At 38.4% G+C, this 15,209-nt stretch overlaps 1 long non-coding RNA gene across 1 annotated transcript in view; it reads right to left on the reverse strand.

Moving 5' to 3' along the window:
* Positions 1–15,209, reverse strand: part of LOC134516755 (uncharacterized) — a 162,511-nt gene that overhangs the window by 26,468 nt on the left and 120,834 nt on the right. Inside the window, exons 3-4 of the long non-coding RNA XR_010071425.1 lie at positions 11,363–11,430; positions 9,955–10,075 (exon numbers count right to left, since the gene is read on the reverse strand). This is a non-coding gene — a long non-coding RNA (uncharacterized LOC134516755). The remainder of the gene's footprint in view (positions 1–9,954; positions 10,076–11,362; positions 11,431–15,209) is intronic.

The following is a 15,209-nucleotide window of genomic DNA, read 5'->3' on the forward strand; positions in this document are numbered from 1 at the left end:
TATAAATCCCTAGAATTAGTAAATGTGTAACGAATAATTATATTCGGAGAAGGAAAGGAAGAATTCAGATTTTTAACTTTGAGGAATATTATACACTATATATTTGGGTGCCTATGGCCCCCAAAAATTAAACTTCAGGCCAGAAGGTACAGTTAACACAGTTAACTGAAACTCTGGCAAATAGTTACAATGTTGAACAATTGATTTTATTTATTTTTCTGAAGTCCATGTAAAAGAGCATACTGCAGCTCTGTGGTAAATCTTCTTCAGGAACCTAGAATTTTTCCCCATTCATCACTAAAATTAGAGTAGAAATGATTAACAGGATGTTCTTCTGGTCTTCATACCGGCATGCTCTATCAAAAGGAACTGCATGTCAAAGTGAACAAAGCATGTTCACTTTGAGACGTCTGTGCAGGTTTTACAGACCACAGTTATAAAAGTATTCAATGAACCTGATGATCAAAACTTGAATTCCAGAAGTGCAACAGAGGATGAATTCACTGAATGATGCCTTGCCCTCACTTCAGTTCCTCCCCATCAAAGATCTGTCATACAAAGGCTCCATCAGCACCAGCATTAGGTAGATACTAAACTTTCAAATGACAGCTACAATCCAACTAAATTCCCTATAAGGTGCACAAATATGGCATTTAATGATCAAAGCACAGCTGGCTTTCAGTCCTTATTTGACAGAATGTCCCTTGGCTTTAGTAGCTTTTTCAAGTGCTGTAGTCTTAACCACTGAAAAGGTAGCTACTTCAGGAAGAGGGGAGAGGTCTCTTTTTCTTGATTCTTGTAGCCACCTATTTAAGTATGAACTGTGATTTTTATCTTTTTTTTTAAAAAAAAAAAAGGTTGCAATCTCTTTGTGGTTTTTGTGGAAAATAATGTACTCATTTATTATCCTAACATTATGCAAATATGACTGATAGTGCAGAATAATGTACTGCAGCCATTGAGCCTGGTATTCAAACAAAAGAATGTGAAAACACCACCCTAAAATGTCAATTGCCTTCTAAACAAATGTGTTCCACTTCCAGGACTTTTGAAATTAAACCATCTTTCGTTAAAAGCTTCAAATCTAGATTTCAGAGTGAATTCTAAACCACAGCAATTGCTTTTAGAAGCCTTACTTTAAGGAACATATGAGATTTGTAACTCTTCCAAGTTATGGTCTCCAATATTCATACTTTGACATCAAAAAGATTTTTTGCAAAAGAACTCTTGAAAATCCTATAATTTTCAATCTTTTAGACATTTCTACACTCACAAAGCCAAGTACTGGATTATGTTTTAAAATATCAGAATTATTATTAGAGAATGCATTTGCAGAACATTTTGCAGTATTTATATACATACAATACTATTTTTTGAACTCAAGAAGGAGGACACCTTCTGGAAAAAACAATTTTTTCTTGATGTCTGTGAAGTCCCTGGTAGGAGAGGTGTTTTTTTTTTTTTCCCAAAACATTTCCTTAAATTGGAAAAAAAAAAAAGGAGAAAACATAGAAATGTGCTACTTCATGAATTTATCTGCACTTAAAACAGCTTGAGTGTTCATTTTCATATATGCAACAAGACTTCCAGCCTCAACCATTCAAAAATAATAGTGTAGAGACTGCCTTATAGAATAACACATTTCAACTCACCTTCTAGTCCCTGACACTTGAAGGTGTTCCTACAGCATGTTTTAAGTCTTTCTCCATTAAGAAGTGGGATGAAGTTTTACTTCCCTATTCAGCTGAAAGCAGTCTTTTCAGTACTGCAAGTGTTCATGCTCACAAGTTTTCAATCAAAGTAACTTGCTTCTCTGCTATGTTAGAGTTGGGCCCTGTTTCTCCAAGAACACAATATGCACACAGTTAGTGTATACACTGCTTTTTCATTCCCAGCGATGTTCCTCTTTACAACTTAATGAAAAAATTCATTCTTTTACGTTTCAGACCTTAGGCCTTTGTGAAGTTAGTGCTCTCTGTCAAGGACACAAAGAATACTTTTAGTAGAACTGGCCAGAAGGTGAAAAAACATTCCTGCTGATCTTGTTCACATTGCTAGTCCACACTCCCAAAATAAACCTTAGCATGTTGTGAAAGAGATGTTTTCCTTTTGCAGCTTGGTGCACCGGAGAACAACTGATAACTTAACTTGCATTTCCCAGATTTCTGGGGGTACAAGTGATATTTATCTTTTCAGAAGGAACTCTTAGGCAACTGTCAAAAAAATAAGTTTTGGAAAAGGATCTGAGAGTTTACTGCACAATTACTCATAACACCAACATTGACTTGATTGAAATCTCCTAAACAAAAGCATCTAATCCAAAGAAATTTACACTTTGGAAGATTATTAGTGACTCTATGAGGTAGAATGACTGCTGATATATATATTTTTTTTTTTGTTAAAATTGTTCAGATATTAGGATGACAAGGCAGCTATATCAATTAGGAAAAAGAACAATTGCAAGCTATTGTACATATACAACTTTTCTGAAACAGGAGAGTAGGAAACATATGGGAGGTGTAATTAGGTACTTCTTTGTTTAAGAATACTCTCTAGAGTTGTGAATGTTTTATGACACGAAAGACAAAGTTATAAGAATTAAAAACATTCTGTGAGTTCACTGCCAGAAAAAAGCCATAACAGCTGTAGGAAATAAGACCTTCCCACAGCTATCACAGATATCCTGTTTCTTTTTCCTCCCGTATCAAATGTTCTGGTCAGTTAATCAAATTCAGCTTAGGTTGTGCCAACTTTTTTTTTATTTACCTCTTTCATGTCTGCTAGTTTGCTTTATGATCAGATGCACTTTGCTTTTGAACTGTAATTTTCACCTTAAGGGTTCCCTTGTCTTTATCAAATGATTTTGCTTTAAGCTTTAGCTTTGCTTACCAGAGAGCCAATTTATTTATACCATTCCATATGATGATTTAATACCAACACAGACATTTGGTTCTGTATGGATGTGAAATGTTTCTTCATGATTTTTGTGTTCCTTAGGAGGCTCGGTACAGCTCGGTTCATCTCTATGATTTCTAACAGTTCTTTTAAACAGATTTTAAACCCTTCTGTGAGTTCTGCAGTCTCTCTTCTCTGGCAAGTGCCTTCTGCCAAACAAGATCTCTGTTCAGAGGTTGGTGCCACACCATTAGACCTGCTCATTGCAGGGGGGTTGGCTAGACAACCTTTAAAGCTCCCTTCCAACCCAAACTATTCTACGATTCTGTGATCACATACTGTTGTCCACTGGTAGACACAGGGCAAAACAGTGAGCCATTGGTTTTGTTCAGGGGCACGCTTAAGACTATGGAAATCCAAGATTAGGATCCCAAGACCTTGTTCCCACTACAGTCATTGCTGCAAACAGTGTTTATTTAGCCATGTTCAAGTTCTCTTTAAATGAGCGTATCTGAGTGCTGCAATTAATTTATCCATGAAACACTTAATTCTTTCTTGGCTTTTTTCTGATTTGTACCTGAAAACTGGTCTGCTCAGAGTACTCTCACTGGTTGGTCTAAAGCTTGCTCAGAGTCTTCAATATCTTTGACAAACTTTGTAGCTACACAATACGATCTAGCCAACACCCAAATAATGGTATAAGGTATCATACTTTTATATACTTTTTATTACTTGCATGTTTTCTAACTATTCCTCCTACACCTTCTCAGCATGCAAATTACACCAACTTAGATACCCTTCCATGTAGACTTGCTGAGTCAAATTCAGAAAGAGATATGTATGGACCGCAGTGAGACAATAAAAGGTCTTGAGTTTCTAACAGTCCGTTAGAGTTTACACATGTGGGATGAGTGACAAGTTTAAATTAGATTATTATATTCCTATTATACTCCCATATATTAAACTCCGTAGTTTGTACAATCATTTATATTCATTTTCATTCTTGAAGAAAAGCCTTCCGTCAGCTCTTGTGGCACTCCTTCACAGTAACACTTTGGAATAGTTCTTCTCTTCCCAGTCTTCCATCCCTTTATGCTATCGATGTACTTCTTATATTAAAGCTTATATATGAGGTCCCATATTTCACACAATCTCATTGTAATAAATATAACTTTTTCTTATGGCTTTAAATCAGAAGAGGAGTTGTTGCTTGCCTTTTTTTTTTTTAAATGAAGTTTTGGCTCTGTTACAGTGGAAGTTCCCGTAGACTCAATTATTCCAACTACGAACAACTTAAAAGTATATTCTGCTTAAAAGTGCTCAATTTCTCTAGTGAGACAGAACCCAGCATGTTAGATGACATATAATCTTTGCAAATGGAAAGTAAGAAGCTAATTAAGAAGTAAAACTCTGCCGGTTTTCTTTTCTGGCATTTAAAAGCAGAATATTAATCAAGTATTAACCATGTCATGGAGGAGCCAGAGTAAATAGTCCTTGCTGAAAAAAGAAATACGTTTTTATTTTAGTGATATCAAATTTGTAGGATCTCATTATTCCTGCAACAAACTACTTTCTCCCTTACAGATATCAGAATCTGATTTAAAAAGGGGCTGTTATGAGATATTTTATTCTAGTGCCTATCCTGGTTCCTGTGCCTAGTGCAGGAAAGATGTCATCCTCTATACATCTCTTACTGTTAACACTTTTAAAGACATCAATGCTTCCTTGCAGTTTATCTGTTTCTTCTGGGAGACAACTGTAAAGACACATGTTTTCTTGCAGTTACCATGACTGCTTGCAATGCTGTTCCATCACTGTACTTAAGGGACAATATCTCTTGGAGGTTGACACCAGCTACATGTCTGTCTTCCTGTAGGACTTACTTACAGTATCAACATAGGCTGTGTCAACATGTGTCTTTTGTGATTTTTTGTCTCTCTACACAGTAGCATCAGTACTATCTCTTTAATTGTCACCTCTCTTTGCCAGTTGCTTTGAACCTGTGCTAGAAAGCTGCAGGATTTTGATAATCACGTTGCTTGCCATTCATTCCAAGACTTCACAGCACTTTGATTTCACAAGCTAGAAGCAGCACTCTGGGAACAACCCCTGCAATTCCCCAGCGTGCCTATACTATAGTACTAAGATACTATAGCTGGCCACCAGAAGCCTGGTTTAGAAGCTCTAAATTACCAGTTGCCTACGCATAAGAGAAAAGAACTGTGACACTCTAGGAAAGGATGCATAGCCAGGTCCAGCAATCTGACAAGCAGATTTTCAGGATGAACAAATTCTGGGTCTTCAAGTTAAGAGCATTATATAAAACAGAAATAGGTTTGTGGGTTCTTCCATTTGAGGCTACTGCAGGGTTCTATTGGCAAACAACAACTTTGCCCACGGGACTTTGTGCTTATTTTTGATAAAAAAGGGAAAGTCAGGAAGGACTCTAATATATAAACGAAAACAAATGATAAGAAAAATCAAAGATAGCTTTATCATCTTGAGAGAAAACAGGAGCTCAGAAACATTAATTTCAATGCCAAGTTATTTACAACATAAATCCTGTAGTGAGACTGTTCCTTTTCCCCCTTTTCATTTTAAATCTCTTATTTTCAAGGTATTTAAAAAGAGGCCTGATAGTATAACATGTAGAAAGACAGAAGATGAGAAAAAGCAGACACATCACGCTGAGTATACGCTGTGCAGATATGTCCTGCCTTCAGGGACTTAGCATCCACTTTTCTGAGTGGACCAGCCCAGCCCCTGAAGAAAGCAAAGATCACTATGCACTCCTTCTATCAGCTATACATAGCTAGTAAGGTAGACTTCCACACAATTTTCTGCCCATTTTAGGAGAAATCCATATTCAGGTAATCCTCCTTGTTATGGAAGATAAAATTTATAAGCAAACAAAGCATTTATTTCAATATCTTCAGTTAGTATGTTCACAGGGAAACCCAACTCTATTAGTATGTAGGTCTGATTCAGGCAGACAGTGCCTCTGGAATCTCCTTGTAGAAGAAAGAACAGATCTGTGCTAGACAAAATAACATTTTCCAAATACAAGAACATGGCCTCCTCCATGAAAGCATACAAAAGTTACTTCCTTTCAGTGAGGCTAAACTCACTGATGTAAAGCTGAGCATGAGACTACACCAGGATTTTCAGAAGGGTGGAGCCTATGTCCCAAATAAGGTTAGGAAGTAGCAGTCGAGTTTAGGATTTTGCTATACTAAGAATTTTTGAACCAGGCTTTTGAAAACTTCTCCTCCTGTAACACTTCTCTTGCTCCCTCCAACATGCGAGCCTCTTAACCGTTCAGAAAATGTTAAGTGCAGTGAGCTTTCTGTAACACTGTGTCTTTTTCTGCTTAGTTTTAAGCCATGAATGATTCGCATCCTCCTCTATTTGCACTTTTAACCTTCTAGAAAAATGACTTTTGTTCAAGGGATTAAACACAAGTCTAAGAATTTTAGTGACTTATTAATTCCTGTGTCAAAAACTTCAGTTGAAGATTAAAGACATTTGATGTGCTCAACACTCCAGATTTCAAATATCCAATGTACTGTTTTGATTAATTCGTTTTTCCCAGAGAAATGACTAAGAAAAAATGTTTCTGAGTGTAAAGTCTTATCAGCACCTCTAGACTTCTTTTAGGGCAAGCATTTCAGTCTGTTATTTTCTGCTATTTTTGTATGTACTCACTGAACTGATGTGAAAGCATCACTGAAACCATTCAGAAAGCTAAATACATGCATACTTGTTAGTGGGATCAAAGTCTTAATCACCAGATATCTCAGATGCATTTTAATTTTCTTCTGCATTGTGCTGCTGTCTTGCTTTCATTATGTTTTCTGTCTATCACATCAGTGTGTCATATCTTCTGCTTATTGCAAGAGCATCACTTCATCTTAATTTAATTTGTCATTTGAAGTCATCTTACAGGAATCAATGCCTGTTTTGAAAATCTTTCTCTTTACTGGGACATATTTTCACTACTTGATATACCGTTCTTTTATCTTTTACACCTGTCATATTTATCATTGTATTGTTTCCCCTGTTATCTGCAACATGTCACATTTTATGCCTGTTCAGGTGACAGTTCTGAATTTTATAATAGATCTATCTTCCTACCAAATGTAGTTGAGCAGTCACAGCAAACTGGCAGCAAAACTTTGTGGTTTACTGCAAAGCTTTAGGTCACTGTCAGTCCAATGAAGTTAAGGTATGTACTGAAAACAGTAATAAAGCACAAGACAAAGATGCAAAGTGCAATTCTTTTTTTTTTTTTTTTTTGTATTTTGAAGTTTCCTTTGTAGTGGTTTTAAATGTTAATGAAACTTCAAATCCAGGCTGGCCTTCACTGGTAGCATATGTTTTCAAAAATGATTAAGACTTTTTTTTTTTCTTTTCTTTTTTTTTTTTTTTTAATAGCTGTAGCTTTAATTTTCTGTAACACATCTAGAAAAATGCTGCTTCTTTTACCTGGAAATTTGAATGAAAGTTTTTTGTCTCTTCTCCCACTGATTGCAAGTTATGAGGAAGTCTGTGCTTAGTGAAGGACAACTCGCTTGAAAGGCTCCGCATCTCAATTTCAAGAATACAAAAGATACAGCGAACATTTTTAATAGCTGCTAAGAGACAGAGACACTCAGGCTGCTGCACAGTACAGGGACTGCAAGAGTGAAATCAGCTAAAATGGTTCCCTTCTCACTCCAAGCTGCTCTTGCTCCCTGCTGCAGCATGTCATCTCCTCCAGACTGCTGACGCTACCATTTTACAAAACCATATTGTGAGCCAGACCAGTGAATTGATCCAGGTTAAATATAACCCTTTTCTTTGCAGAGGCCCAGGCAAGGTACGTGGTAAAAGGTGGAGAAATTGAAGGGGAATGGGGAAAAAACTGAGGGAAACAAAGCTTCTCTAAGCTAGTCTTGTTGCTCAAAGTCCCAAATTTGTGGAATGGCTGCCTTAGTCTCTCCAAAAATCTTCTATGTGACTATGCCACATAGCGAAGAAATTACACATCAAGCTTTTCCACAATCTTACTTTTATGGCTTGTTTTTAAATCAAATTCTTCAATGCACCCACACCCCGTTGCGTACAATGATCAGGAATCTCCGTGAGACTCGTTGACTATCTGGTGGTGGTTGAAGCTTTTTGCAAATTGTTTGGGCCCAAAAACAGACACATAAGTACATGTTTAAAGCCCCACAGGAGTGCTAATGAACAGAAATTTTCAAAATATACTGCAATGTCACTGCATGTGTCAGAATACAACTAAGCCTTAAACCCAGACTTGTCAAGCCAGATTTTCTCTGTGATAATCTTACAGATACTTTGAGAGGACATCCAGTTACTACTACCAACTTTAATCTAATGGTCTTCTTTTGCACAAGGATTTCTGTCTTCCTTCTTTCACTTCTACAGGGTAACCCAGGTCCAGTGCACACAGCAAGTTCAAGACAGTATATCCCAGTGGGACTGGGATAAATGCAAAGTGGGACTTCTGAGGTGCTTACCCTTTGAAATAGTGTTTAATGTAGAAGGTCATTCTTTTAAATACAGTTAACATGCTAGGGACCTTAAATCTACTGCAAGACTTGGTTTGCAAGTGAGTGAAAGTGCTGTTTCAAGCTTTCTAGGTTTACATATGTAATACAGGGGAAACACATAATGTGAAGAGTGTAATATAGAGCAGTCCTACATTATATAATTTATTTCATTCTCAGTAAAGGTCCTCTTAAAAGCTCCTGGAAGTGCCTAAAAAGGACAGCACAAAAAATTGCTATGAGGACTGACTAGTGACTGTTTGGGGAATCTGTTACGAGACAGACCTAAACCACCCAGCTATCTTCTTCAGTGTTGCATAATGCTTACACCCTGGTAGGCAATCTGGGGACACAAAGTTAAAAAACATAACAGGGCAAAGCAGGATGTCAAGCGTTACAGATTAAGTGCCATATGGGAGAAAGAAATCCACGTTACAGCTCCAGCAGCTTCTTGCAATTTAGATCTGAAAATAACACGGAATTAACGAGGAATAATTTCAGAGCTAAAGACACCAAAGGGAATGTCACCAGCCTGTGCTAGAGACAGTTATAGGAAGAAGAGCTTATAGTCTTTAAGGCTGATACTCAGAAGGATGCCATCAGCCTCCACTCGACACAAAGCAGGAACAGGTATATTCATTGATATCCATTATCTTAGTCCAACAGCATGCACTAGCTCTAATCTGAATTTGAGCTCCAATACAAACATGTGCCTTTACTCAAAGAAAATGTTCCACAGCATCTGTAAAGCTGATCACAACTTCAGTGACTTCTTTTTTTTTTTGCACAGGAATGGGCTTGAGTATTATGTTTTCAGTTCTGAAAAAACACCTGCCTGTGCAGTTGTGGTTTTACAAATAATCTGTACATCATTACCCACCTCCATTCCTGTGTTAATTGACAAATAGCTATCTAAAAATCAGAGCACAGGAAAATCTGGATTGGCAATGGTTACAAGAAACGTGCCCCAGTAAGAGCGGCTAAAAGACAAATGGAAGTTATGTTAATTTGAGTAAATTAGGCACAATGAAAAAGATAATAACAAGCAATTAAATCAATCCGTCCAGCTCTCAGTCCCTGACTATCCTGCTGCCACACTGAATCCTCAATGCCCAGGCAGGCATCTCAGCAGCCTCTGAGATGGGAATCCAGGAGAGCCAGTTGACTGAGTCAAAATGATGCTACTACATTAGAGGTAGTATATTGCAAGAATACTAACCAGCAAAATGCTTAGTAAACAGTTACTAAATTAATAAATATTTCAAAAAATATTTCTTGTATATGAGCAAGAAACTAAAATTAAAAAGATATTTTATAACATTTGCACACAGAAAAATACACGAGTTGTTCTTTTTCTGTCTTCCACACCTACCTGGCCCAAACCATGCTCATTTCAGGTTATCCTGAGCACAGAAGCTGGATTATTCATCTCTTGTTTCTCTGTTTTTGAATTCAAACTACATTGCAAAACTCTGACAGTCTTGGAAACAAGTTAGAATCTACTTACGCTCAGGACGTGGTGCAGTTGATAGAGGGAAGAGATGCCATCCAGGGGTCCTCACAGGCTTCAGGAGTGGGCCCGCGCAGAACTCATGAGGTTCAAGAAGGCCAAGTACAAGGTCCTGCACCTGGGTAGGGACAATTCCTAATATCAGTACAGACTGGGAGAAGAACGCACTGCAAGCAGCCCTGCAGAGAAAGGGATACAGATGGACAGAATTTGGGCACGAGCCAGCAACGTGCACTTAGAAAGGATGCAAAGAAAGATACATCAGAAGAAAAGTGATCTTTGGACATAAATATGTATGTAGAGAAATCCAGTTGTACTTCCTCTCTTCCTTTGACAGAAATAAGCTACCTAGTGATATTTTTTCCCCCCTTTCCACAGATTTTGCTATCAAACACTTGTTACCTGTTACTACCAAAGGTAAACCTGAGGCCCACTTTTGGGGGTGTGATGTTTTCAGGTGATGCTTTTTGGTAGGTATATTGAATAGAAAAGAAAAGAAAGATCTAACAGTCTGGAGAATAAAGATGATTAATTACAAAAACTCATAACCAAAGAAAGTTTCTCTTTGTGCGTGTCTTTGATACTTAAATTGACCGCATTTAAAATGAAGTAAAGAGGTGGACTTAACAGAATTTGTTTCATGTTTGCAACAGGTAGTTGTTTTTCCTACGAATGCAAGGTGTATTCTTGACAATATATGCTATTTAGGTTGGCAGTATGATATTAAGAAGTCAGCATTTGTTTCTAGTAAGAGGTACAGTGAGGGGGAAAAAGCATGTATAGTAAAGAAAGACTGAACAGTTTCTGGAACACGACGTCCAGCCTAAATAGCAGAGTGTTATTAGGATGTAGAGGCTGGTTAGGTGCAACAGTGTAGAGCTGAGACTGGGTGCAACAACGAAAGAGGACTGCAATGCATTTGGGCAAGGGCGAAAGAAATGAAATGAAGAATGAGTATCAAAATGGAAAAGAAAGACCTGTCCTTCACAGCACAACACAAAACCAGCAACTCCAAGCAAGGGCGGTTACCATTTGTTAATGATTGCAAAACAAATACAAACCACATGTTATTCCAAATGCACGTTAACTGCCACAAATTGTATTGGGACATTTTAGAGAGGTGCAATGAAGAATCACATTTTTTTTGCCGCGATTCCCTTCCCCGGTGCGGACTTACCCGCCCCGGAGCTGGTCCCCTCAGCGAGCGACCGTTGACGTCTTTACGCCTCGTTTAAATCTGCCGCCGGGGGCGCTGGCCCCGCCCTCGGCTCCTCAGCTGCCTCCGCCCCCGAGAAGCGCCGGGCACCGGCTCGGCCTGGCCGCTTTTCCTGGCTTTAAAAGCCTGGAAAACGAGCCCCCGGCCGACCCTTTTTTGCCGCGTTTCCCTTCCCCAGTGCGGACTTACCCGCACTGGAGCTGGTCTCCTCGGCGAGTGACTTATACAAGAGTAGGTGCTCCAGGCAGGGCAACCACCTAAAACAAAGGTCATTACTTATTTACCAATATGCAAGCGATCCATGACATCGCTTAATTTTACTTGATTTGGAGGAAGGAATCAACTTCTTCCAATGTCAGCGGGAATAACTTCAGTCTTCCCATGGTGTATGTGTACTGTGGTGATTCATTCATTTTCCTACCTATACGCACACGAAAAACACACTTGGGCAACCTTTCATTTCTGCTGTGCTTCCAAATGGCTTCAAACGTATTTTTAAACTTTAAAAAGTAAAGTAAACACAGAAGTCTTGGACTACGTTATGAAATCACACACAGGTGAAAACAGACAAACAAACAAGTCTGTGGAAAGCACAAGTGATACTTTTCACATCTGTTTTTCTGCTGTATGAGTTGGGTTTTTTAAGCTGTAAAGGTAATAAATATGAAAGCTGTGCACTCATTCGGTTCTCTTTTTTTTTCCTTTGAGTTATATACAATCCACCACAGATTCTTCACATTGATCACTATAACAATCTGATTTTGCACCCAAGCTGTCCACCCTCCCCATGCCGTGTAGGCAATAATAACTTGATGTAGCAGAGAAGCTGCCTGAAGACTTGCAGAAAGATTAAATGTGCCTTGAAACCTATTTTTAATCAGATAATCTTTGTATTCAGGAGCAGTAGTTGTAGAGCTACCTCAATGCTTGTTCATTTATTTCTAAGTAGCACAGCAAAATGGCAGCAGAGTCTCTGGTACGTTGCTACTCTTCATTTGTTCATGCATTGGCTTTAGACCAAAATTGTGCTGATTGATAAAACAACAGAGCAGCCCCCCTTTCCCAGCTGATCGGATCCACTTCTTCCATGGTAAGGATTTCCTCTAGTTTATTACTTTTTGTTCTTTTCCATCTCCCTCACCCCACACCTTCTTTTCCATTTTCCCCAAATTACTGTTTCATCTGTATTCTGCTTCTAATTCACATATCATGCAATTCCAACACTATCCAGCACACGTAATTTTTCTGCCAGAGGCAACCTGCAAAACATGATAGCTACGTTCAACATATCTTGTTCTGAAGCATGACACACCACTACTGCATTAAAGGTGACATTCTAAGCCTATTCAGAACACTGGAATGAGTCCCACAGAGTCTGAGATGTTCTAGGCTATATTCAGTAAATGATCTCCCCAATCAGATTGCTTCTATAATTTAAAATCAGAAAGCCTAGTTTCCTTATCTTTGATTTCCTGAAAGCCTTGCAATCTGAACTTTGTTGGTCTTCCAGTGCATATACATTTCCAAAAGAACAACTTACTATAGGTTCCAGCTGCTTGTGCCAGTATTTTTATTCATCTCTTCACATTTCATTTCCCCACTGGATTTTTTCTCCTGAGGTATGCTATGGTCTCATATTTTAATACCTTCCTCTGTCTTCTCTCTCTCTTCTTTTTTCTTTTAATGTCATCTTTTTGGAAAATTAAATTATAAAATCAGAACTCATTTTTTAAGGATTACTTAAGAAAATTAAATGGTTTTAGTCTAGATGAAAGCCACATGGACAGGTCAACTCATTTCTTTAAGGTCTGTCTCTAATGCTGTTTCTATGTACAAGTAGTATCAGGTATCTCTCCCTACATGTGCCTTCTCGCCAGGTTTCGAGACTGGAACTTGACAACTCGAGCCATCATGATTGTAAGCCAAAAATCACAGAATTTCCCACTGATACCTCTGCAATAGAAACATTACTGACAAGACAGGGAATTAAAGAGAACAACTTAAAGCTGTATTTGTATTTGCCATGGGCTAAAAGCATTCACACAGACAGTTCCTATTGCTTGAAGAGCAATTTGCTAAGCCATGATAAATTGCTTGTGTGTCTGAGCCAGTGATAGAATGAGTGAGGAAGTATTACTTCAGCATGCCACCTCTTACTAGGAGTTCATAATTAGCAGGACAGCTGGTCAGCCTCTTGCCAGGGATAGGATGATTACCACCACTTACAAAAGGTAAGGCCTCAAAAGATGATGCTGTTAACGCCTTTCTGATCTAACACCTGCAAGACATTTATACTTATACTGGGATCTGGACTAAAATCTGCTTAGAGCAGAACTGGACTTTATTTCATAGAATCATAGAATGGCTTAGGTTGGAAGCGACCTTAAAGATCAGCTAGGTCCAAGCCCCCTGTCACGGACACAACTTCCACTAGATCAGGTTGCTCAAAGCTCCATCCAACCTGGCCTTGAACACTTCCAGAGATGGGGCCTGGGTGAATTTCACTGGCAAGAGTTTCAGGGACTACAAAAGCTGATTCTTTCCAGCCTATCCACACAGCAGTCAAAATGCTGCCTCATAGTTTTAACAGTACTGCTACACTGTAGGATTGTGTATGTCCATGCAGTTCCACTCAAGCATGTTGACCCCCTTTTCAAGAATCTTACCGCCTACATTTTCCCATACTGAGCAGCACTAATACCCTTTTCAGGCTCTTCTTACTGTTTTAATAACAAAAAATATTTTTTAAAGTGCCATAATTAAACGGAAGCAGAGAGCCACTGAACAAACAAACCATTAAATTGCATTGAAATCTGCTGCCTTCAAAGGCAAAATCTAATTAAGGTTTAAACTGCAATGTTAATTGCACAGTAGTGAGATTCACTATGCATTATGTGTTTATTATCAGTTTTCTAACTTGAGTAATTTTAGAGAGGCAAATGCAACTTCTGGGACTCATGCTATGACATGGCAATGGACTTAATTACTAGCAGGAAAATATTTGCTTTATAGCTGGTGTAGTGAAAAATATCTGAAGAGATCTTGACAAGAGCTTGGGAACATAGAGCACCATGTAAATCGCAATGTAGTGTTAAGATTATCCTCAGAAGTGTTCATGGATTGCTTTTCCATTTTAATAATCTCAGCAGAGTTTGAAGAGAACTGAATCTGCTGTTAACATTGCTGCAAATAACCAGATTCTAAGAGAAGACCAGGAACAAAACAGAAGAATTAAACCAAATAGTTTTTCATGGACTTTAAGAAAACAAAAAAACTATTTTGTGTCAGCACCATTCAATCCTTAGAAAATACAGCATTACAAACCAGATTTTTTTCTGAACTACTTTTCCTACATGAAAGCTTTAAAAGAGGAGAAACAGTCCTTCCTCTATGCACTTTTGCTTTATTTTTGGCTCTCAGCTAATTCATAATAAGATATAAGCCTCCAACTGAAGCCTAATACTTAGGAACCTGATTATCTTTTCTTCTACAGAGACTTTGGTTATGCCTTTGTTTGAGGTAGAACAGAAACAACTTTCTGTTCAGTAATTTTACTTTTTAGCTAAGCCTCTTCTAACTCTGAAATCAACAGCATATTGTGCAGAAAACTATTCGTTCTCAGCATGATAAGACCTGTGTTTATAGTTAGTGCCAAGAAATGCTATGCAGTGAGGCTCTTGCTTATGCTTATTGCTATAACAACCAAGGTCAGCTAATTTCATTATTTGCCCCATTGGAGGGTCAGAAATGGAAAAGCGTAGAGGGGTCCCACCTGTGGGGAGAACCGGACAGGACAGGTGACCCAAAACTGACCAACAGGGTATTCCATGCCATCTGCCCCATGCTCAGTGTAAAAGCTGAGGGATCAAAGGGTCAACCTTTCTTCAATGGCCGAAGTCCGAAGAGAACTGTCTATTCATCTGCTTTTGATTCCAATTCATGCATTCCTGACTGCAGATCTGGAATCCAGTTCCTATCCATAGCGAGTCCAGTCTGGTGCTTCCCCAGTGCCTGCTGGTGACATCATCCTGGGAGC

This window comes from Chroicocephalus ridibundus, chromosome 5, assembly GCF_963924245.1.
Source record: "Chroicocephalus ridibundus chromosome 5, bChrRid1.1, whole genome shotgun sequence".
Taxonomy (NCBI): domain Eukaryota; kingdom Metazoa; phylum Chordata; class Aves; order Charadriiformes; family Laridae; genus Chroicocephalus; species Chroicocephalus ridibundus.